The sequence below is a fragment of the Pongo abelii genome, chromosome 17 (genome assembly GCF_028885655.2).
Source record: "Pongo abelii isolate AG06213 chromosome 17, NHGRI_mPonAbe1-v2.0_pri, whole genome shotgun sequence".
NCBI classification, from domain to species: Eukaryota; Metazoa; Chordata; class Mammalia; order Primates; family Hominidae; genus Pongo; species Pongo abelii.
This window is the reverse complement of record NC_072002.2, coordinates 20,124,819-20,147,311: the sequence shown is the minus strand read 5'-3', so window position 1 is coordinate 20,147,311 and position 22,493 is coordinate 20,124,819. Positions and strand designations below refer to the sequence as shown.

The 22,493-nt window shown below is 46.9% G+C and overlaps 1 pseudogene; it reads left to right on the top strand.

Moving 5' to 3' along the window:
• The window catches only part of LOC129047454 (ankyrin repeat domain-containing protein 18A-like), a 50,789-nt pseudogene that overhangs the window by 16,641 nt on the left and 11,655 nt on the right, over positions 1-22,493 (top strand).

Below are 22,493 nucleotides of genomic sequence, written 5' to 3'. Positions count from 1 at the left end.
GTGCCCTGCTGTATACCTGTCATGGTATCTATGACTCTATATGGACATTACCTGCCTGTCTGGTTTTTTAGGTTATAGCATATGACTGTTGAGAGAGGACCACACCATCTTCATCTTGTAATTCCAGTGCTGGTTCTAGTACCTTAGCACGTGGCTGTTGATTTCATGAATGAAGAATGAAAAAGCTCTGATATTTAAACACAATTAGAATTAATGCCATGTGTAAATTATTAGATAGTAATTTTGTATTGTAAATGTACATACATATTTCCCATTCTTATTAACTCTGATAAAGTTCTCAACTCTTTAATTTTTAAACTCACACTTAGTTAACTGAAGTGTTTTGGATAAAGAACATAATTCTTTCTTTTTCTTTCCAGCTGTTGCTGTGTTGGACACTTGCTCCCATCTACTTTCTTCTCTAGAATCCACTGGTAAGCCACATCTAATAAAGAGAATGTTTAACAATAAAGTCTTAAGGAAAAATTGTATGATTTAAAAGATTATAAAACTTTATTACTGGGCTATTTACACAACATTTTAATTGTTTCTCATAAAATATATAACATTACAATATTTACTGAAGTAGGATATTTTTGTATCATATGTACGATGATAATTTATAGGGTATTTTAAATAATGTTTTTTAACCTCCTTAAGTTTTAAGTAGATCTTGCAAATTAAAACAAGTATTATTGAGTTTGACATACTCAAATTGCCCAAATGTCAGCTGTTTAAATAGCCAAAAAACCAAGTCATCATTGATACTTTAGTTAAGGTCATCGAAGGCTTATTTGCATTTTACAGTTTTTATTACTTAGGAGAGTTAAGGAGTACCTGCCAGGTTTGTCCATGCTAATGCTACGATTTTGTTTTTGTAGTTCAACTGTATTTTGTATGGAGATACTTTGAGGCTCTGTAGATATCTGGTTACTCCTCAGAACCCACTAGATTTAGCATTTCATGGATGACTTGTGTTTGAACACTTATTACTATTATGATGGTTGCCAGATGATTATTTTCTTATTCTCTTCTTTGTTCTACATGGAGAAATAAAACCAATAAATAAAGGAGAAGGGAAAGCTCATGATTCTGGCGCTCCAATTCCCCAAGATTAGGCCAGTGGTAGACATTCCAAGCTGACTTTGTGTCTTTTTGATTTGTCCCCATTACTCTGTCAGCACTTTTTTACTTTCTGGCAGAAGATGTTCTAAGCTAATCTTGTATTTTCTCTGCCCCAGTGCTGGAATGAGTAATTTTTCTTAGAAGCAGAGGTGGAGCCACTGAGGAAGCACAGGCGAGCCCTCCCCAGTGCATGGTCACTGGTCCCCAACAGAAGAACAACTGCTGCATCCACTGAGGTACAAAGAAACTAGCAAGGGACCTTCTGGCTGTCTGGGGACAGTCCTTTTGTGGTCCCTGGCTGAGCCTCAAAGGTTGTGGATTAGTCTTCCTGTAGCCTCTGTGCTGTAACTTTAGAACGGGGCTCTGTGGGAAGGACCCCGGGAGACCCAACAGCACAGCATGTCTCATCTGCCAAATGTCCCTCCCTTCCTCACACTCTGACACTCAGGAATAAGGTAGATGGCATGTCCAGGCAGTGCCAGGCCACCTCACTGTCTCCTTTGAGATAGGCCTAGAGGGCCTTTGGGGGTGAGTCTGGAACTCGGCACCTGGAGCCTGAGGTTGATTTTCTCTCCCTGTGTCTTGGAGGAAAGGCTGTGTCCCAAAAAAATCCCCAGGGCCTGACCTCTGGGCACACATGCAGGGAGGGAGGGTCTGTGAGCTGAGGGGGTCATTGTAATAAGACTTTGAGCACCGCTCAGGGGCCTGGTCAGTGGAACATGGTCAGACATGACCTGGTCATCAGGACCTGGTCAGTTGGGACCTGATCAGCAGAGGCCTGGTTAGTGGTGGCCTCCTCAGTAAAGGCCTCATCAGTGGGGACCTGGCAACCTAGTCATTGGAAGCCTGGTCAGTGGGGGGACCTCGTCAGTGGTGGCCTTATTAGTGGGGCCTGATTGGTTGGAACATAAACAATGAAAAACTGGTTGGTGGGGCATATACAGTATACCAGGGGCCTGCTCAGTGTGGGGCCTTAGTGGCTTGGAGTCTGGTCAGTGAGGGCCTGGTCAGAGGGGGCTCAGTCAGCTGGGGACTGATTCATGCAGAATTGTTCAGTGGGGGTTCAGGTGAGTAGCAACCTGGTAAGTTGTGGTCTTGTCAGTGGGAACCTGGGCAGTGGGGACCAGGTCAGTGGGAAATTGGTCAGTGGGGTCTGGTCCATGAGGCCTTTTAAGTGCGGGCCTGGTACATGGTCAGTGGGGACTTGGTCAGTGGGACTTGGTCAATGGAGGAGTGGTCATTAGGGGCCTCATCAGTGGGAACCTGGTCAGGGGCGGCTGGTCAGTAGGAACCTGGCAGCTGGCCACTATGTGACCTCAGGCAGGGGGTTTGTCTGTGGAGCCTCCTTGCCTCCATCTGCAGGGAAGGTGAGTCAGGGCACCCTGGAGGGTGGCTGGAAAGAGAAGGTGAGAAGATGTGTTGAATCCGGCACTGCTTGGCAGACCTACAACTTTACACATGACCTGTGTTCCACCTAGAGAGGGTGCCAGCCTTCTCTGCTCTACCGGGTGCCCCTCCTCTGTCTGCATCCCCAAGACCACCATGGGTGGGGAGGGCAGAGATTGGGGAGAACCTGTAGAGGCTCTAATGCTGGCCATGCACCCTGGTGGTGACAGTGATGAGGACCTGGGTGCACCCGTGAGTGAGAAGCTAGGCCTGGCCGGAGAAGCAAGACAAACAAACACACACATACGCATACACACACATACACATGCACACACGCACGGGCGCACACACATGCACAAACACATTGCATGCACATGTCAGTTCAGGGGATAGAGGACACTGACTCTGGGCCCTGTTGACCCAAGCAGGCTCCCGTTGTGGTGGATTGTGTCACCCCACAATGTCACTGTTGCTGAGCCCCCATCACCTCTGTGTTGTGGAGCAGTTAGAGACACACAGCAGTGTCTGTGAGTGGCTCTGCATGAAGGACCGTTTTCCAGGTGAGAGGCACATCTCAACACAGCTGACCGATTAGACTCAGGTGAGTGGGACCTGCTCTCTTCTCTTCCTCCTGGCTTGGGGACAGTCACTATCAGGTGGGTGGTTTTGGCCTCTGGGCAGCTACTGAGGGTAATCCCTGAACACTCACTGGGTGCCTGTTCTGTGCTGACAGTCATCTCATTCATCCTCACAGCAATGCCATTCTGCATCTTTTCTGATCACCCCCATGACCACCCAGGACAACCCCATCAGGGCCCTGTCACCAGGCCCAGTCCAGCTCCATGATAACCAAGACGCAGGTCCAGAGACAACCGCCCTGCATGGTGCCTGCTTCTGACCCCCCTTGGTGGGTAGTGACCAGCACAACATGGAAGAAGCCAGGGCAGCATGAGGCCAGCTGCCCTGCAGCCCCAGATGGCTCCTGGGCCTTGGGAAGTCATTCTTAAAGGTGAAGTTGGTCACTTTGAGGTCCCTGGAGGGAAGGGCGAACGTGCTTCCCAACAGCCCTGGCAGCCAGCAGCATGCCATACATCTTCTCACCCAACCTGTGTGACAGAGGCCTCCTCCTGGGGCACAAGTCCCATACATAAATGGTCCTGTCCCAGTTGGACCACATGCTGAGCCCTGAGAAGGAGGGGCACCATGGGCCCCCCTGCAGCAGCCAGGATTACCACCCAGCAGACTTGGCCTTCTGTGGCCCTGGCCAGACTTAGAATTTGGCCCAAGACAAGCTTACTCAGAGCAGCTTCTCAGTACTTGGGGCCTGTGCGTGCCAGGCAAGGCCAAGCTGGCTCAAAGAACAACTAGCCACCTCTGCAAGAGTGTGCCAGGAGCAGATGGAGCAGTCACCAACCTCCCCCACTCAAGGAAACAGGGATGGCCAGGTTCCCACAGCCTGAGTGACCACCACCTGACAGCTGATGGAGCGGAGGCCTGAGGAAAAGCAGATGGTGCTGGGGCCCTACCTCCAGGGCAGAAGAACTGATTTACCCTGACTGGCAGTGAGTGAGGAGGTTGGTGGCTGGTCCACCGGCTCCTGGCACACCCTTGCAGAGGTGGCTGGTTCCTCTTTGAGGAACCAGCTTGGCCTTGCCTGGCATGCACAGGCCTCAGTGCAACAAAAGTGCTGCAAATGGAGCCACAGAGAGAAAATGAGCAGCAGGCTCAGGAACAGGGTGTGCACTGCCTTTGGGGCTCCAGTCCATGCATCGGGGCTTCTATAGCACTGCGGGCTTCTTGGGTGCCAAGAGGCAGACCACAGGCCATCTTGAGGGGGACTCTGGTAAGAGCTTCCTTGGGTATGTGGATGATGTCCAGGATGTTGGCCTGGTGTCCCTGAAAGAGCACTAACAGGTCCATGACTGGGTCCAGGTCCTGCCTGGGCTAATTGGCAAAGAGCTCACTGACAGTGTTGAAGGCATCTATGGTGAAGTGGCATCTATGTTCAAGTGCAGAAAGGGCCCAATCTGGTGGATGAACCACATGGCCAGCTTCTGGGTGCAGGCACAGTGCCACATCTTTTGTCACTTCCTGATGCGCCCCACCAGCACTGAGGAGACAGCCTGGAGACAGAGCAAGAGGAAGGCTGAGAAGGATGAGATGGTGAGTGCCAGATTCTTCCTGGCCCTAAGCCCACCCCCAGGGTGACATTCAAACTTTAGGAGTGGGAGAGCAAGATTGATGGCTTCAAGTGCCTCACTAAGAAGATGGACAACAGGGCCCTCAGCTCAACTTCACAGCCAATGAGTTGATATGCAAGCAGGTGATGGTGACAGGCTTTAAGAAAGAGCATCAGAAGGCTGCCAGTTCTCCTTCAGCCTCAGCCAGGCCTTGGAGCTGGACCAGGCCATCCACTTCAGTATAGATGCCTTCCACACAATCAATGAGCTCTTTGCCAATCAGTCCAGGCAGGACCTGGACCCAGCCATGGACCTGTTAGTGCTGTCTCAGGGACACCAGACCAACATCCTGGACATCATCCACATACACAAGGAAGCTCTTACCAAAGTCACGGAGAACAGACAACAAGTGGCAGAAGGGAAGATAGAGGTGCAGAGGCTGATGATGTCAGAATCACAGGAACAGGATTTCTCTGGCCACTTTGGCTGAAATTCACCACTTCCATCCAATTCCAGTGAGAGACATGGACTCACAGATGTAGCATTTCTTGCAACAAGAGATACTACTTTTTCAAAAAGTCACCCAGGAATTGATAGTGTTGAATGACTCGATACTCAATTGTGGACTGTTTCCAGTTCAAGGATACTTTCTACAGCAGATTAATAACACTAGCAAAGAGCTAGTTCAAGGATGGTTTTGGGCTTAACTGAAATCGAGCTGAATACAGAATTGTATAAGAAACAGTTAATATGGTGATAGAATAGAAACAGTAGCAAACGTGAACTAAATCATGCTATGAATGCCTACACTACCACTGTAACTTTTGGAAGAATGATAATACCACTTTATTGCTTTTTGAAGTATGAATATTTTAGTGCTCTAGACCTCAAACCCTATAAAGGGTCTCAAAGAAGTTGGCTGGATAAAGCCTGCTGTGGATGTCTTTATACTCAAAGATTGATGATGCAATTCAATTATGTGTCCCCACCAAATCTCATGTTGAATTATATTTCCTAATTGGAAGGTTGATCCTGGTATAAGGTGATTGAATTATGAAGGCAAATTTCTCATGAATGGTTCAGCACCATCCCCTTGTACCATCCTCACAATAATGAGTGACTTCTCATGAGATCTGGTCACTGAAAACTCTATCCCTACTCTCTGTGTTTTCCCCTTGCCATGTGAGACAACTCTATTTCTTTGCCTTCCATGATTATTAAAAGATTTCTGAGGCCTCCTAGAAGCAGAAGCACTGTGCTTCCTGTCCAACCTGTAGAACCACAAGCCAATTAAACCTCTTTTTCAAAATAAATCATACAGAAAATGGCAAATGAGGATTGGAGCATTGCTATAGAGATACCTGGAAATGTGGAAGCAGTTTTGGAACCAGGTAATGGACAGAGGTTGGAAGAGTTTGGAGGGGTCAAAAGAAGACAGATAGATGAGAAAACTTTTGGACCATCTAAGAGACTGGTTAAATGGTTGTGATAAAAATCCTGACAGAAACATGGACAGTCAAGGCCAGGCTGAGGAGGTCTCAGATAGAAATAAGAAGCTTTCTGGAAAATGTCTTCCTTTTGGATATGGAAAGCTTACACAATGCCTGTACCATCAATTGTACCCTTAAGCAGTGAACTTGCTTTTATTTCAGAGGCTCATAGGCAAAAGAGGCTCTAGCCTTGACTCAGATGAGACTTTGGACTTTGTAACTTTGAGTTAATGCTGAAATGAATTAAGACTTTGGGAGACTGCTGGCAAGGAGTGACTGTATTTTGCAGTGTGAGAAGGACATGAGATTCATGGGGTCAGGGACAGAATAATATGGTTTTTCTCTATGTCCCTACTAAAATTCATGTGAAATTGTATTCTGTAATGTTAGAGGTGGGGCCTAGGTGGAAAAAAATTTAGTCATAAAATGGTGCAGGTAGATCCTTCACAAATGATAAAGGACCATCACCTTGATGCTATCCTCCTGAGAGTGAGTGAGTTCTCATGAGGTCTGGTTGTTTAACAGGCTGTGGAACCTCTCTCCTCACTCTGCCTTTCTCCTACTCCTGCTTTAGGAGGCATCTCATTGTCCCTTGGCTTTCTGATATAATTAGGAGGCTTCCTGATTCCTCCCAAAAACAGAAGACACTATGCTTCCTTCACAGCTTGCAGAACCATGAATCAATTACACCTCTTTTATTTACAATAATACAGAAAATTAGAACTGCAGACAGGAGCTGTGAAATGTCTTCAAGGCCCTTTTCCCTTTGTCTTGGCTATTAGCACAGGGCTTCTTTATATGCAAATTTCTGAAATCTTGAATTTTTCCCCGTAAATGGGATTTTTGTTATTGCTACATAGCCAACCTGCTATACAGATATCTGAAAAAGTAGAAGCAGCCTCAGTAGTGGGTAGCAAACAAAGATTGGAAGGGTTTGGAGGGATTAGAGTATGAGAGGGAGTGGGAGGGAGTGATTTAATCATGGATGGGTGGGGGTGGATGTGGAAGGGAAAAAGGGGTGGGTAGGGTGGGAAGGAGTAGACTGGCTGTAGGGTGGTGGGAGGGTGGTGGGTAGTAGGAAGGGGCAGTAGCCTGCTGCAGAGGCAGAGCCTCTTGGAAAACCCCTACTAGGGCAGTGCACCGGTGGCTTTGCAGGTTTGAGCCCCCATGGCTGCTCTCATGGACTGGACTTGTGTTGAGTGCCTGTAGCTTTTCCACATGGAGGGTGCAAGCTGTTGGTGGGTCTATGAATCTGGGGTCTGGAGGGTGGTAGCCCCCTGTGTGGGGGCTCCAAGTCCATATTTTCCTTCTGCATTACCCTAGTAGAGGTTTCCCAAGAACTCTGCGTCTGCAGCAGGCTGCTGCCTGGAAACAGTGGGAGGTGGGGGTGGGAGGCAGACCTTTCACCAACGGTTAGGCAGCATCTTCTTGACGCTGTCCTCATGATAGTGCATTCTCATGAGATCTGGTTATATAACAGGGTGTGGCACCTCTTTCCTCTCTCAGTCTTGCTTCTAGTCCTGCCATATGAAACATCTCATTGCCCCTTGGCCTTCTGGTATGATTAGGAGGCTTCCTGATCCTCCCAGAAGCAGAAGCCACTATGCTTCCTTTACAGCCTGCTGAACCATGAGCCAATTAAACCTCTTCATTTATGATCATACAGAAAATTAGTGCCATGAAGTGGAGCCATGAAATGCCTTCAAGGCCCTTTCCCGTTTGTCTTGGCAAATAGCACTCAGCTTCTTTTCATGGAAATATCTGAAGCCTTGTTGAATTTTCCCCCTGAAAATAGACTTTTCTTCTTTTACCACATTGTGAGGCTGTGATAAAGATAGCTGACAATGTAGAAGCAGGTTGAGAAATGGGTAAAAGACAGAGGTTGGGAGAGTTGGGAAAGCTTAGAAGACAGCAAGATGAGGAAAAGCTTAGACCACTATAGAGAATTGTTAAATACTTGTGATCAGAAGGCTGACAAAAGAATAAACACTGAAGTCCAGATTTAAAAGGTCTCAGATGAGAATGAGGAATTTCCTATGAACAGGAGCCAAGGTTACATTTGATTGGCCTTAGCAAAGAATGTGGCTGCACGGTGAACCTGCCCTGGAGATCTGTGAAACTATGAACTTGAGGTGATGATTTAGGATGTATCTGGTGGAATGAACATCTAGGCAGCATAGCACAAGAGGTATCCTGTCTGCATTGAACAGCCTGTGTTCTTATGTGTGACCTAAGAAATGACTTCAAGTTGGAACTTCAAGTGGAGATCTAAAGTTTGGAAAATTTGGAGCCTGGCCAAGTGGTCAAAAAGAAAAGCTGGCTTTGCGGGGGAAAATTCAAGGATTGGGGTATTTGCATAAAAAGGAACCCAGTGCAAATAGCCAAGACAGTGGGAAAAAGGCCTTGAAGGTATTTTAGAGACCTCTGCAGCAGCCCTTGCTGTCACAGGCCCTGGGGCCTAGGACAGAAGAATGGTTTCCTGGGCAAGCTCCATGGCCTTGCTGTTGTGTGCATCCTTAGGACACTGCTGGCTGCATCCCTGCAGCCCCAGCTCCAGCCATGGCTGAAACATGCACAGGTACAGCTTGCATCACTGCTTCAGAGGTGGCTCCAAGCCTTGATGGTTTCCATATAGTGTTAGGCCAGCAGGTGCACAGAGCAAGAGAATAGAGGCTTGGGAGCCCCCATCTAGACTCCACAGGATGCACAGAAAATCCTGGATGTCCAGGAAGAAGCTTTTCCAAGAGGCAGAGCCTCATGAGAAACCTCTACTAGGGAAGCAAAGAAGGGACATATAGGGTTAAAGCCCCCACAGAGGGAGGAATCATTCTCCAAACCCCAGATTCGTAGACCCACCAACAGCTTGCACCCTCAGTGTAGAAAGCTACAGGCACTCAACAACAGCCCTGTCCATGAGAGGCAGCCACGGGGGCTGAACGCTGCAAAGCCACAGCTGCAGATCTGCCCAAGGCCTTGGGAGCCCAGCCCTCACAGACCTGGGCCATGGATGTGGGACAAGGATTCAAAAAGGATGATTTTGGAGCTGTAGGATTGAGTGAGTGGCCTGCTGGGTTTTGGACATTTATGTATCCTATGAGTCCCATCTGTGTTTTGTGCTTCTTTCTAGCAATTTTTTTTCTGTTGGCTGGGAATGCTTACCCATTGCCTGTACAATCATTTTACCTTGGAAGTAGTTAACTTGCTTTATAATTTAGTGGCTCATGGGCAGAAGAGACTGTAGACTTGTCTCAGATAAGACTTTGGGTTTTGGACATTTGAGTAAATGCTGGAATGAGTTAAGATTTGGGAGACTCTAGGGAAAGCATCATTGCATTTTGCAATGTGAGAAGGACATGAGATTTGGGGTACCAGGGACAGAATAATAGGTTTTGGCTCTTTGTCTCTACCAAAGCTTAATGGGAAATGTTAAAGGTGGGGGCTGGTGGAAGTTGATTTAATCATGGTGGAGAGTGGAGGTTAGATGGTTGTGGGGTGGGGAGGGTTGGGGTGGATTGGGGGTTGGGGAGGGTTGGGGGGGATTGTGGTGGGGTTGGGGCTGAAAGGCAGGGGTTGGGGGCAGATCCTTCACAAATGGTTGAACACCATCTTTTTAATGCTGTTCTTCTGATAGTGAGTTCTCTTCATGATTTTGGAGCTGTGAGACTGGATGAATACTGGCCTGCTGGGTTTTGGATGTACCTTGAAAGAAACGAATGCCCTTTTAACTTCAGGGACTCATAGGCAGAAGAGACTGTAGCCTTGTCTCAGATGAGACTTTGAACTTTTTACATTTGAGTTAATGTGGGAATGAGTTAAGCCTTTTGGAAACTTTTGAAAAGGCATGATTGTACTTTATTCTTTGAGAAGGATATGAGATTTGGGGGGTCAAGGTCAGCATAATATGATTTGGCTGTGTGCCCTGGAAAAACTCATGTGGAATTGAAATCCCAAATGTTGGAGGTGGGGCCTGGTGGGAGATTATTTAATCATGGATGGGAGGGGTGGGGGTGGAAGAAAAAAGGGGTGGGTAGGGTGGGGAAGAGTAGGCCAGCTGTAGGGTGGTAGGAGGGTGGTGGGTAGTAGGAAGGGGGGGTAACCTGCTGCAGAGGCAGAGGCTCATGGAAAACCTCTACCAGGGCAGTGCACCTGTGGCTTTGCAGGCTTTAGCCCCTATGGCTGCTCTCATGGGCTGGGCTGGTGTTGAGTGTCTATCACTTTTCCATACTGAGGGTGTGAACAGTTGGTAGGTCTATGAATCTGGGGTCTAGAGGGTGGTGGCCTCCTGCATAGCAACTCAAAGCCCTTGTTTTCCTTCTGCACTGCCATAGAACAGGATTTCCAAGAGGCTCTGCCTCTGCAGCAGGCTTCTGTCTGGAAACAGTAGGGGGTGGAGCTGTGTCAGGGGGTGGATCCTTCACCAATGGTTAAGCACCATCTTGATGCTGACCTAGTGATAGTGAGTTCTCATGAGATCTGGTTGTATAACAGGGTGTGGCACCACTTTCCTCTCTCAGCCTTGCTCCTACTCCTGCCATATGAAACATTTTATTACTGTTTTCCTTCTGGTATGATTGGGAGGCTTCCTGAGTCTTCCCAGAAGCAGAAGCCACTGTGCTTTCTTTACCACTTGCAGAACCATGAGCCAATTAAACCCTTGTTCATTATGATCATACACAAAATAAAGTAATGCGGAGTGGAGCTATGAAGTATCTTCAATGACTTTTCCCCATCATCTTGGCTATTAGCACTGGACTTCTTTTTAATGCAAATATCTGAAGCCTTCTTGAAGTTTCTCCCAGAAAATAGACTTCTTTTTCTTCTACATTGCCAGGCTGCAACAAAGATAGCTGAAAATGTAAAGCAGGTTCAGAAGTGGGTTGCCAGAGGTTAGAGAGTTTGGAGAGCTTGAAAGAAGACAGGAAGATGAGGGAAAGTTTGGACCATTGTAGAGACTTGTTAAATAGTTGTGATTAAAAGACTGACAGAAGGATGGACAGTGAAGGCCGGGCTTATGAGGTCTCAGATGAAAATGAGGAACTTACTGGGAACAGGAGCCAAGGTTACTTTTGTTTTGCTGTAGCAAAGAACATGGCTGCAGGGCGACCTTTCCCTCGAGATCTGTGAAACTTTGAACTTGAGGGTGATGATTTAGTGCATATCTGGTGGAATGAACTTCTAGGCAGCATAGCATAAGGGGGGTCCTGTCTGCATCAAACAGCCTGTGCTCTTATGTGTGACCAATGTTATGTGTGACTGAGGAGATGATCTCAAGTTGGAACTTATATTTAAATGACAAGCAGAGCTCAAAATTTGGAACATTTGCAGCCTGGCAAAGTGGTCAAAAAGAAAAGCTGATTTTCAGGAGGAAAATTCATGAAAGCTCCAGAAATTTACATAAAATGGAGGCCAATGCTAATAGCCAAGACAATGGGGGAAAAAGCGTTGGATGCATTTCAAAAATGTTTGCAGCAGCGCTTGCTGTCACAGGCCTTGGGGCCTAGGAAAGAAGAATGGTTTCCTGGGCCAGCCCCATGGCCCTGCTGCTGTGTGCAGCCTCAGGACAGTGCTGCCTGCATCCCGGCAGCCCCAGGTCCTGCTACTACCTTGGCTGAAAGATGGACAGGTACAGATTGCATCACTGCTTCAGAGGGTACAAGCTATAAGGCTTCATGTCTTTCACATAGTGTTAAGCCAGTGGGTGCACAGAGCACTAGCCCAGAGGCTTGGGAGCCTCCATATAGATTTCGGAAGATGTATGAAAATGCCTGGGTGTCCAGAAAGAATGCTGCCAAAAAGGCAGAGCCTCCTGGGAAACCTCCACTAGGGCAGTACAGAAGGAAAATATGGGGTTGGAGCCCCCACACTGGAGGCCACCATCATGTAGACCCCAGATTCATAGACCCACCCAGAGCTTTGTACTCTCTGTGCATAAAAACTACAGGCACTCAACACCAGCACAGCCCATGAGGGCAGCTGTGGGGATGGAACACTGCAAAACAACAGGTACAGAGCTGCCCAAGGCCTTGGGAACCCAGCCCTCATACCCTTGTGCCCTGGATGTGGGACAAGGATTAAAAAAGGATGACTTTGGAGCTGTAGGTTTGAATAACTGACCTGCTGGGTTTTGGATTTTCATGGGACCTGTAAATCCCATTTGTGTTTTGTTCTTCTCTCTGGCAAAAATCTTCCTTTTGGGTGGGAATTCTTACTCAATGCCTGGACAATCATTGTACCTTGGAAGTAGTTAACTTGCTTTGTATTTCAGAGACTCAGGGGCGGAAGGGACTGCAGCTTTGTCTCAGATGAGACTTTGGGCTTCAGACATTTGAGTAAATGCTGCAATGAGTTAAGAGCTTGGGAGTCTTAGCCAGGATGATGGGGAAAAGTCATTAAAGGCATTTCATAGCTTCACTTCACAGTTCTAATTTTCTGTATGATCATAACAAAAAGGAGTTTAATTGGCTCATGGTTCTGCAGGCTATAAAAAAAGCATAGTGGCTTGGGAAATGGTAAGTAAGGCATCATTGTATTTTGCAAAGTGAGAAGGACATGAGATTTGGGGAGGCAGTGACAGAATAATAAGATTTGGCTATGTGTCCCTATGGAAACTCATGTGGAATTGTAATCAGAAATGTTAAAAGTGGGGCCAGGTGGAAGGTAATTTAATCATGGAGGGCACTGGGTGTTGGAAGGTGGGGATTGGGGAGAATGGGTGGATTATGGTGGGGGTGAGGGTTGAAAAGTGGGGGTGGGGGGAGGATCCCTCACAAATGGTTAAATGCCATCTTCTTAATCCTTTCCTCATGATGGCGAGTTCTCGTGATGGCTTTGGAGCTGTGAGATTGAATGGATACTGGCCTCCTGGGTTTTGGGCATGCATTAGCCCTGTGATCCCATTTGTGTTATTTTCCTGGCAAACCTCTACTCTATGGATTGAGAAAACTTACCCAATGCCTGTACCATTATTGTACCTTGAAAGAAAAGAACTCCCTTTTAAATTCAGGGGCTTATAGGCAAAAGGGACTGTAGCCTTTTCTCAAGTGAGACGTTGAACTTTTTACATTTGAGTTAATGCTGAAATGACTTAAGACTTCTGGCAACTTTTGAAAAGGCATGATTATATTTTACTCTGTGAGAGGGATATGATATTCAGGGGATCAGGGTCAGAATAATATGGTTTAGCTGTGTGCCCCTACCTAAACTCATGTGGAAGTGTAATCCCGAATGTTGCAGGTGGGGCCTGGTGGGAGGTGATTTATTCATGGATGGGAGAGGGGTGGGATTGGAAGTAAAAACAGGTGGGTAAGGTGGGGAGGAGTAGGCTGGCTGTAGGGTGGTGTGTAGCAGGAGGGGAGTAGCCTGCTGCAGAGGCAAAGGCTCATGGACAACCTCTACTAGGGCAGTGCACCTGTGGCTTTGCAGGGTTTAGCACCTGCAGCTGCTCTCATGAGCTGGGCTGGTGTTGAGTGCCTGTAGCTTTTCCATACTGAGGGTGTGAGCTGTTGGTGGGTCTATGAATCTGGGCTCTGGAGGATGGTGGTATCCTGCGTGGGGGCTCCAAGCCCATAGTTTTCTTCTAAACTGCCATAGTAGAGGTTTTCCAAGAGGATCTGCCTCTGCCTCAGGCTTCTGCTTGGAAACAGTGGGTGGTGGATATGGGGTGGTGGGCGGATCCTTCACCAATAGTTAAGCACCATTTTCTTGATGCTGATTTCTTGATAGTGAGCTCTCATGAGATCTAGTTGTATAATAGGATGTCGCACCTCTTTCCTCTCTCTGTCTTGCTTCTACTCCTGCCATATGAAACATTTCATTGCTGCTTGGCCTTCTGGTATGATTGGGAGGCTTCCTGAATCCTCCTAGAAGCAGAAACCACTATGCTTTCTTTACAGCCTTAAGAACTGTGAGTCAATTAAACCTGTTTTCTTTATGTACATACAGAAAATTAATGCTGCGAAGTGAAGCTATGCAATGACTTCTAGGCCTTCCCCCAATCTCTTGGCTATTAGCACTGAGCTTTTTTCAATGCGAATATTGGAGGCCTTCTTGATGTTTCCCCCTGATAATGGACTTTTCTTCTTTTACCACATTGCCAGGCTGTGAAAAATATAGCTGACAGTGTAGAAGCAGGTTCTGAATTAGGAAATGGCCAGAGGTTAGAGTGTTTGGAGAGCTTGGAAGAAGACAGGAAGATGAGGGAAAGTTTGGACCATCTCAGGTGAAAATGAAGGACTTACCGGGAACAGGGAGCCAAGGTTTTTTTGTTCTGCCTTAGCAAAGTAATTGACTACACAGTGACCCTTCCCAGAAGATCTGTGAAACTGAACTTGAGGGTGATGATTTAGAGTGTATCTGGTGGAATGAACTTCTAAGCAACAATGCTCAAGAGTTGTCCTGCCTACATCGAACAGCCTGTGCACCTATGTGTGATCAAAGAAATGACCATAAGTTGGAACTTATATTTAAATCAGAAGCAGAGCTTAAACATACGGAAAATTTGTAATCTGCACAAGTGGTCAAAAAGAAAAGCTGATTTTCAGGGGGAAAATCAAGAAGGCTTCAGATATTTGCATAAAAAGGAGCCTAGTGCTAATAATTCAAGACAATGGGAAAAAGGGCTTGAAGGCATTTCAGAGACCTTTGTAGCAGCCCTTGCTGTCACTGGCCCTGGGGCTTGGGAGACAAGAATGGTTTCCTGGGCCAGCCCGATGGCTCCACTGCTGTGTGCAGCCTCAGGACACTGCTGCCTGCATCCCTGTAGCTCCATCTCCAGCTCCAGCCATGGATGAAAGATGCACAGGTAAAGCTTGTGTCACTGCTTCAGAGGATGCAAGCTCGAAGGCTTGGTGGCTTCCACATGGTGTTAAGCAAGCAGGTGCATAAAGCACAGGGCTAGAAGGTTCGGAGCCTTCATCTAGACTCCAGAGGATGTATCAGAAAGCCTGAGTGTCCAGCCAGAAGCTTTCCCAAGAGGCAGAGCCTCATGGTAAACCTCTACTCAGGCAGTACACAAGGAGAGTATAGGGTTGGAGTCCCCATACAGGGAGGCACTATTTTCCAGGCCCCAGTTTCATAGACCCACCAGCTGCTTGCACTCTTAGTGTTGAAGAACTACAGGCACTCAACACCAGCCTAGTCAATGAGGGCAGCTGTAGGGGAAAGATTCTGCAATGCCACAGGTGCAGAGCTGCCCAAGGCCTTGGGATCCCAGCCATCACACCACCCTGTGCTCTGGATGTAGACATAGATTCCAAAAAGATGATTTGGTGGTGTATGATGGAATGACTGGCCTGCTGGGTTTTTGACTTGCAGGGGGTTTGTAAGTCCCATCTGTGTTTTGTGCTTCTTTCTGGCAAATTTCTTCTTTTTGGCTTGGAATGCTTACCCAATGCCTGAACAATCATTGTATCTTGGAAGTAGTTAATTTGCTGTGTATTTCCGAGTCTCAGGGCAGAAGGGACTGCAGCCTTGTCTCAGAAGAGACTTTGGGCTTTGGATATTTGAGTAAATGCTGGAATGAGTTAAGATTTGGGGGACTCTAGGGAAGGCATCATTGCATTTTGCAATATGAGAAAGACATGAGATTTGGGGGACCAGGGACAGAATAATATGTTTTGGCTCTGTGTCTCTACCAAAACTCATGTGGAATTTTAGTGGGAAATATTAAAGGTGGGGGCTGGTGGAAGGTGATTTAATCATGGTGGAGAGTGGAGGGTGGATGCTGGGGGTGGTGGGGAGGGTTGGGGCTATAGGTGGGTGAGGAGGGTTGGGGGATTGTGGTGCAGTTGGGGCTGAAAGGCAGGGGTGGGGGGTGGATCCTTCACAAATGGACATTTGAGTAAATGCTGGAATGAGTTCAGACATTGGGGGACCTTAGAGAACACATCATTATATTTTGCAGTATGAGAAGGACATGAGATTGGGGACCAAGAAAGGGGAGAATAATATGATTTGGCTCCGTGTCGCTACCAAAACTCATGTGGAATTGTAATGGGGAATGTTAAATGTGGGGCTTGGTAGAAGGTGATTTAATCATGGTAGAGAATGGGGGTTGGAAGGGGGATGTGGGAGAATGGGGGTTCATGCTATGGGTGGGGGTGAAACATGGGGAAGGGCGGCAGATCCTTCACAAGTGATTAAATACTATCTCCTTAATGCAGTCTGTGTGATAGTGAGTTCTCATGACAACAGAATGCTGTCCTGCTGGGTTTTGGACTCGCATTGGGCCTGTGCCCCAATTGTGTTATTTTTCAGGGAAAATCTTCCCTTTGGATTGAGAAAGCTTACCCAGTACCTGTGCCAACATTGTAACTTGAAAGAAAAGAATTGTCTTTTACATTCAGGGACTCATAGGCAGACGGGATTGCAGCCTTGTCTTGGATGAGACTTGAACTTACTACATTTGAGTTACTGCTGGAATGAGTTAAGACTTTTGGAAACTTTTGAAAAGGCATGTTTGTATTTTTCTCTGTGAGAAGGACATGAGATTTGGGGGTGTCAGGGTCAGAACAATATGGTTTAACTGTGTTTCCCTACAAAAACTAATGGGGAATTGTATTCCTGATTGTTCTAGGTGGGGCCTGGTGGGAGGTGATTTAATCACAAACAGGAGGTTGGTAGGGGTGGAAGGGAAAAAGAGTGGGTACGGTGGGGAGGAGTAGGTTGGCAGTAGGGCGGTGAGAGGGTGGTGGGCAGTAGGAAGGGGGAGTAGCCTGCTGCAGAGGAAGAGCCTCATGGAAAACCTCTACCAGGGCAGTGCACCTGTGGCTTTGCAGGCTTTAGCCCCCATGGTTGCTCTCATGGGCTGGGCTGGTGTTGAGTGCCTGTAGCTTTTCCATACTGAGAATGCAAACTGTTGGTTGGTCTATGAATCTGGAGTCTGAGGATGGTAACCTCCTGTGTGGGGCCTCCAAGCCCATATATTTTTTCTGCACTGCCCTAGTAGAGGTTTTCCAAGAGGCTCTCCTTGTGCCTCAGGCTTCTGCCTGGAAACAGTGGGGGGTGGGGTTGGTAGGGGGCAGATCTTTCACCAATGGTTAAGCAACATCTTCTTGATGCTGACCTTGTGATACGGAGTTCTCAGGAAATCTGGTTGTATAACAGGGTTATACAACATGTGGCGCATTTTCCCTCTCTCTTTCTTGTTTCTACTTCTGCCATATAAAACATCCCATTGCTGCTTGGTCTTCTGGTATGATTGGGAGGCTTCCTGAGTCCTCCCAGAAGCAGAAGCCTCTATGATTTATTTAAAGCTTGCAGAACCATGAGCCAGTTCAACCTCTTTTCTTTCTGATTATACAGAAAATTAATGCTGTAAAGTGGAGCTATGGAATGCTTTCAAGACCTTTTCCCTATTGTCTTGGCAATCAGCACTCAGCTTCTTTTCAGGTAAATGTCTGAAGCCTGCATGAATTTTTCTCCTGAAATGGACTTTTCTTCTTTAACCACATTGCCAGGCTGTGACACACGTAGCTGAAAATGTAGAAGCAGGTCGAGAAGTGTGTAATGGCCAGAGGTTGGAGAGTTCGGCTTCCTGAAGCCATTTCAGGAAGAAGACAGGAAGATGAGGAAATGTTTGGGCTGGTGTAGAGACTTGTTAAATAGTTATAATTAAAAAGGTGACAGAAGGATGGACAGTGATAGCCAGGCTTAGAAGATCTCACATGAAAATGAGGAGCTTGCTGGGACCAGCAGCCAAGGTCACTTTTGTTTTTTCCTTAGCAAAGAACATTGCTGCATGATGCCTCTAACCTGGAGACCTGTGAAACTTTGGACTTCAGGGTGATAATTTAGAGTATATCTGGTAGAATGAAATTTTAGGCAGCAAAGCTCAAGAGGTGTCCTGTCTGTGTCAAACAGCCTGTGGTCCTATATGTGACCAAAGAAATGACCTCAAGGTGCAACTTATATTTAAATGAGAAGGAGAGCTTAAAAGTTTGGAAAATTTGCAGCCTGGCCAAGTGGTCAAAAAGAAAACTTGATTATCAGTGGGAAAGTTCAAGAAGACTTCAGAAATGTGCATAAAATGGAGTTCAGTGCTAATAGCCAATACAATGTTAAAAAGGCCTTGAAGGCATTTCAGAGACTTTTGCAGCAGCCCTTGCTGTCACAGACCCTGATGCCTGGGAGAAAAGGCTGGTTTCCTTCTCCAGCCCCATGGCTCCACTGCTGTGTCCATCCTCAGGACACTGCTGGTGGCATTCCTGAAGCTCCAGCTCCAGCCATGGCTGAAAGATGCAGAGGTACAGCTTGGGTCACTGCTTCAGAGGGTGCAAGCTGCAAGCCTTGGTGGCTTCCACATAGTGTTAAGCCAGCAGGTGCACAGAGCACAAAACTAGAGGTTGGGGATCCTTTGTCTAGACTCCAGAGTATGCTCGGAAAAACCTGGGTGTCCAGGTTGAAATTTTCCAAGAGGCAGAGCCTCCTTTCCTAGGGCAGTACAGAAGGAACATATAAGGTTGGAACCCCCATACAGGGAGGCACGATTCTGCAAATGACTGATTCGTAGACTCACTAACAGCTTGCACCCTCATTGTGGAAAAGCTACAGGTACTCAACACCAGCCCAGCCCATGTGGGCAATTATGGGGATTAGACCCTGCAAAGCCACAGGCGCAGAGCTGCCCAAGGCCTTGGGAGCCCAGGTCTCATACCCCTGTGCTCTGGATGTGGGATCTGCATTCAGAAAAAATAATTTGTTGCTGTAGGATTCAATGACTGTCCTGCCGGGCTTTTGACTTGCATGGGGTCTGTAAGTCCCATCTATGTTTTGTGCTTCTTTCTGGCAATTTTTTTCCTTTTGGCTGGGAACACTTACCCAATGCCTGTACAATCATTGTACCTTGGAAGTAGTTAACTTGCTTTGTATTTCAGAGGCTCAGGGGCAGAAGGGACTGCAGCCTTGTCTCAGAAGAGACTTTGGGCTTTGGACATTTCAGTAAATGCTGGAATGAGTTAAGACATTGGGAAACTGTGGAGAAGGCATCATTGTATTTTGCAGTGTGAGAACAACCTGAGATATGGGGGCCAGGGTCAGAATAATATGATTTGGCTCTGCATCCCTACCAAACTCATGTGGAATTGTAATGGGGAATGTTAAAGGTGGGGCCTGGTGGGAGGTGATTTAATCTTGGAGAAGCATTGGGGGTTGGAAGTAAGGGTGTGGGGAGAATGGGAGAGATTATTTTGTGGGTGGGATTGAAAGATGGGGGAGCAGATCCTTCACAAATGGTTAAACACTGTCTTCTTAATGCTTTTCACAGGATAGTGAGTTCTCTTGATGATTTTGGAGCTGTGAGATTGAGTGAAAATTGTCCTGCTTGGTTTTGGACTTGCATTGGACTTGTGGGCCCATTTGTATTATTTTTCTGGGAAATTTATTCCCTTTGGATTGAGAAAGCTTACACAACGCCCATACCATCATTGTACCTTGAAAGAAGAGAATTCCATTTTAAATTCAGGGACTCATAGGCAGAAGGGACTGTGGCCTTGTCTCAGATGAGACTTGGAAATTTTTACATTTGGAATGAGTTAAGACTTTTGCAAACTTTTGTCATGATTGTATTTTGCTCTGTGATAAGGACATGAGCTTCTGGAATATCAGGGTTAGAATTATGTGGTTTGCCTGTGTGTCCCTCTGAAACTTATGTGGAATTGTAATCCCTAATGTTGAAGCGGGTGACTTAATTATGGACAGCAGGTTGGTGGTGGAAGGTAAAAGGGATGGGTAGGATTGGGAGGAGTGGGTTGGCAGTAGGGTGGTGGGAGGGTGGGGGGTAGTAGGAAGGGGGAGTAGCCTGCTGCAGAGGCAAAGCCTCAAGGAAAACCTCTACTAGGGCAGTGCACCTGTGGCTTTGCATGTTTTAGCCCCTCAGCTATTCTCGTGGGCTGGGCTGGTATTGAGGGCCTGTAGCTTTTCCACACTGAGGGCGTGAGCTGTTGGTGGGTCTATGAATCTGGGGTCTGGAGGTTGGTGGCCACCTGCGTGGGGGCTCCAAGCCCATATTTTCTTTCTGCACTTCTGTAATACAGGTTTTCCAAGAGGCTCTTCATCTGAAGGAGGCTTCTGCTTGGAAACAGTGGGAGTTGGGGGTGTGGGGCAGATCCTTCACCAATGTTTAAGCACCGTCTTCTTGCTGCTGACCTTTTCTCTGCCTTGCTCCTACTCCTGCCATATGAGACATCTCCTTGCCCCTTGACATTCTGCTATGATTGGGAGGCTTCCTGAGTCCTCTCAGATGCAGCCTGCAGAATCATTAACCTATTAAACCTCTTTTCTTTATGATCATGGAGAAAATTATTACTGCAAAGTGGATCTATTAAATGTCTTCAAGGCTTTCTCCCTAATGTCTTGGCAATCAGCACTCAGCTTCTTTTCATTCAAGTATCTGAAGCCTTCTTGAATTTTCCCACTGAAAATGGGCTTGTCTTCATTTACCACATTGCCAGGCTGTGACAAAGATAGCTGATAATGTAGAATCAGATTCAGAAGGGGATAGCAGACAGAGTTTGGGAGAGTTTGGAGGGCTTTGAAGACAGGGAGATGAGGGAAAGTTTGAATCTTTGTAAAGAATTGTTAAATACTTGTGATCAGAAGGCTCATAGGAAAATAGACAGTAAAGATCAGATTTAGAAGCTGTCAGATGAAAATGAGGAACTTACTGCAAACAGGAGCCAAGGTTACTTTTGTTTTGCTGTAGCAAAGAACAAAGATCTCCCTGTCCTGGAGATCTGTGAAACTTTGAGCTTGAGGGTGATGACTTACTGCGTATCTGATGGAATGAACTTCTGGGCAGCAAAGCTCAAGAGGTGTCCTGTCTGTATCAAACAGCCTGTGCCCTTATGTGTGACTGAGGAAATGACATCTGGATGGGTCTTACATTAAATGAGTCCCAACTCTTATATTAAATGGAAACAGAACTCAAAAGTTGGGAAAATTTGCAGCCTGGCCAAGCGGTCAAAAAGAAAAGCTGATTTTCAGGGGAAAACTGAGGAAGGCTTCAGAAATTTGCATGAAAAGGAGCCCAGTGCTAATAGCCAAGACAATAGGGAAAAGGCCCTGAAGCCATTTCAGAAACCTTTGCATATGATAGCCTTTGCTATCATAGGCCTGGGGCCTAGAAGAGAAGAATGGTTTCCTGGGCCAGTTCCATGACCCACCTCTATGTGCAGCCTCAGGACACTGCTGCCTGCATCCCTGCAGCTCCAGCTCCAGCCAGGGCTGAAAGATGCACAGGTACAGCTTGCATCACTGCTTCAGGGGTGCAAGCTCCAAGCCTTGGTGGCTTCCACATAGTGTTAAGCCAGCAGCCTCACAAAGCACAAAACTAGAGGCTTGGGAGCCTTTGTCTAGACTCCAGAGTATGTACAGAAAAACCTGGTGTTCAGGCAGAAGCTTTCCCAAGAGGCAGAGCCTCATAGGAAACCTTTACTAGGGCAGTACAGAAGGAGAATATAGGGCTGGAGTCCCTAAACATGGAGGCACCATTCTCCAGACCCCAGATTCATAGACCCACCAACAGCTTGCATCCTCAGTGTGGAAAAGCTACAGGCACTCCACACCAGCCCAGCCCAGGAGGGCAGCTCTGGGGGATAGACCCTGCACAGCCACAGGTGCAGAGCTGCCCAAGGCCTTGGGAGCCCAGCCATCACATGCCTGTGCTCTAGATCTAAAGATGATTTGGAGCTGTAGGATTCAATGACTGGCCTGCTGGGTTTTTTGCTTGCATGGGGTCTGTAAGTCCTTGAACATTTCAGTAAATGCTGGAATAAGTTAAGTCATTGGGGGACAGTAGAGAAGTCATCATTGTATTTTGCAGTGTGACAAGGATACAAGGATACAAGATTTGGGGAGCAAGGGCCAGAATAATATGATTTGATTGTGTGTCTCTACCAATACTCATGTGGAATTGCAATGGTGAATGTTAAAGTTGGGGCCTGGTGGGAGGTGATTCAATCATGGAGAAGAGTGGGGGTTGGAGGTAAGGGTGTGGGGAGAATGGGGGAGATTATTTTGTGGGTGGGAGTGAAAGACGAGGGTGGGGGGGTGGATTCTTCACAAATGTTTAAACACTATCTCCTTAATGATGTCCACATGATAGTGAGTTCTCTTGATGATTTTGGAGCTGTGAGATTGAGTGAATAAGTGTCCTGCTGGGTTTTGGACTTGCATTGGGCCTGCAGTCCCATTTGTATTATTTTTCTGGGAAATTTCTTCCCTTTGGATTGAGAAAGCTTACACAATGCCTGTGCCATCATTGTACCTTGAAAGAAAAGAAATCCCTTTTAAATTCAGGGACTCATAGGCAGAAGGG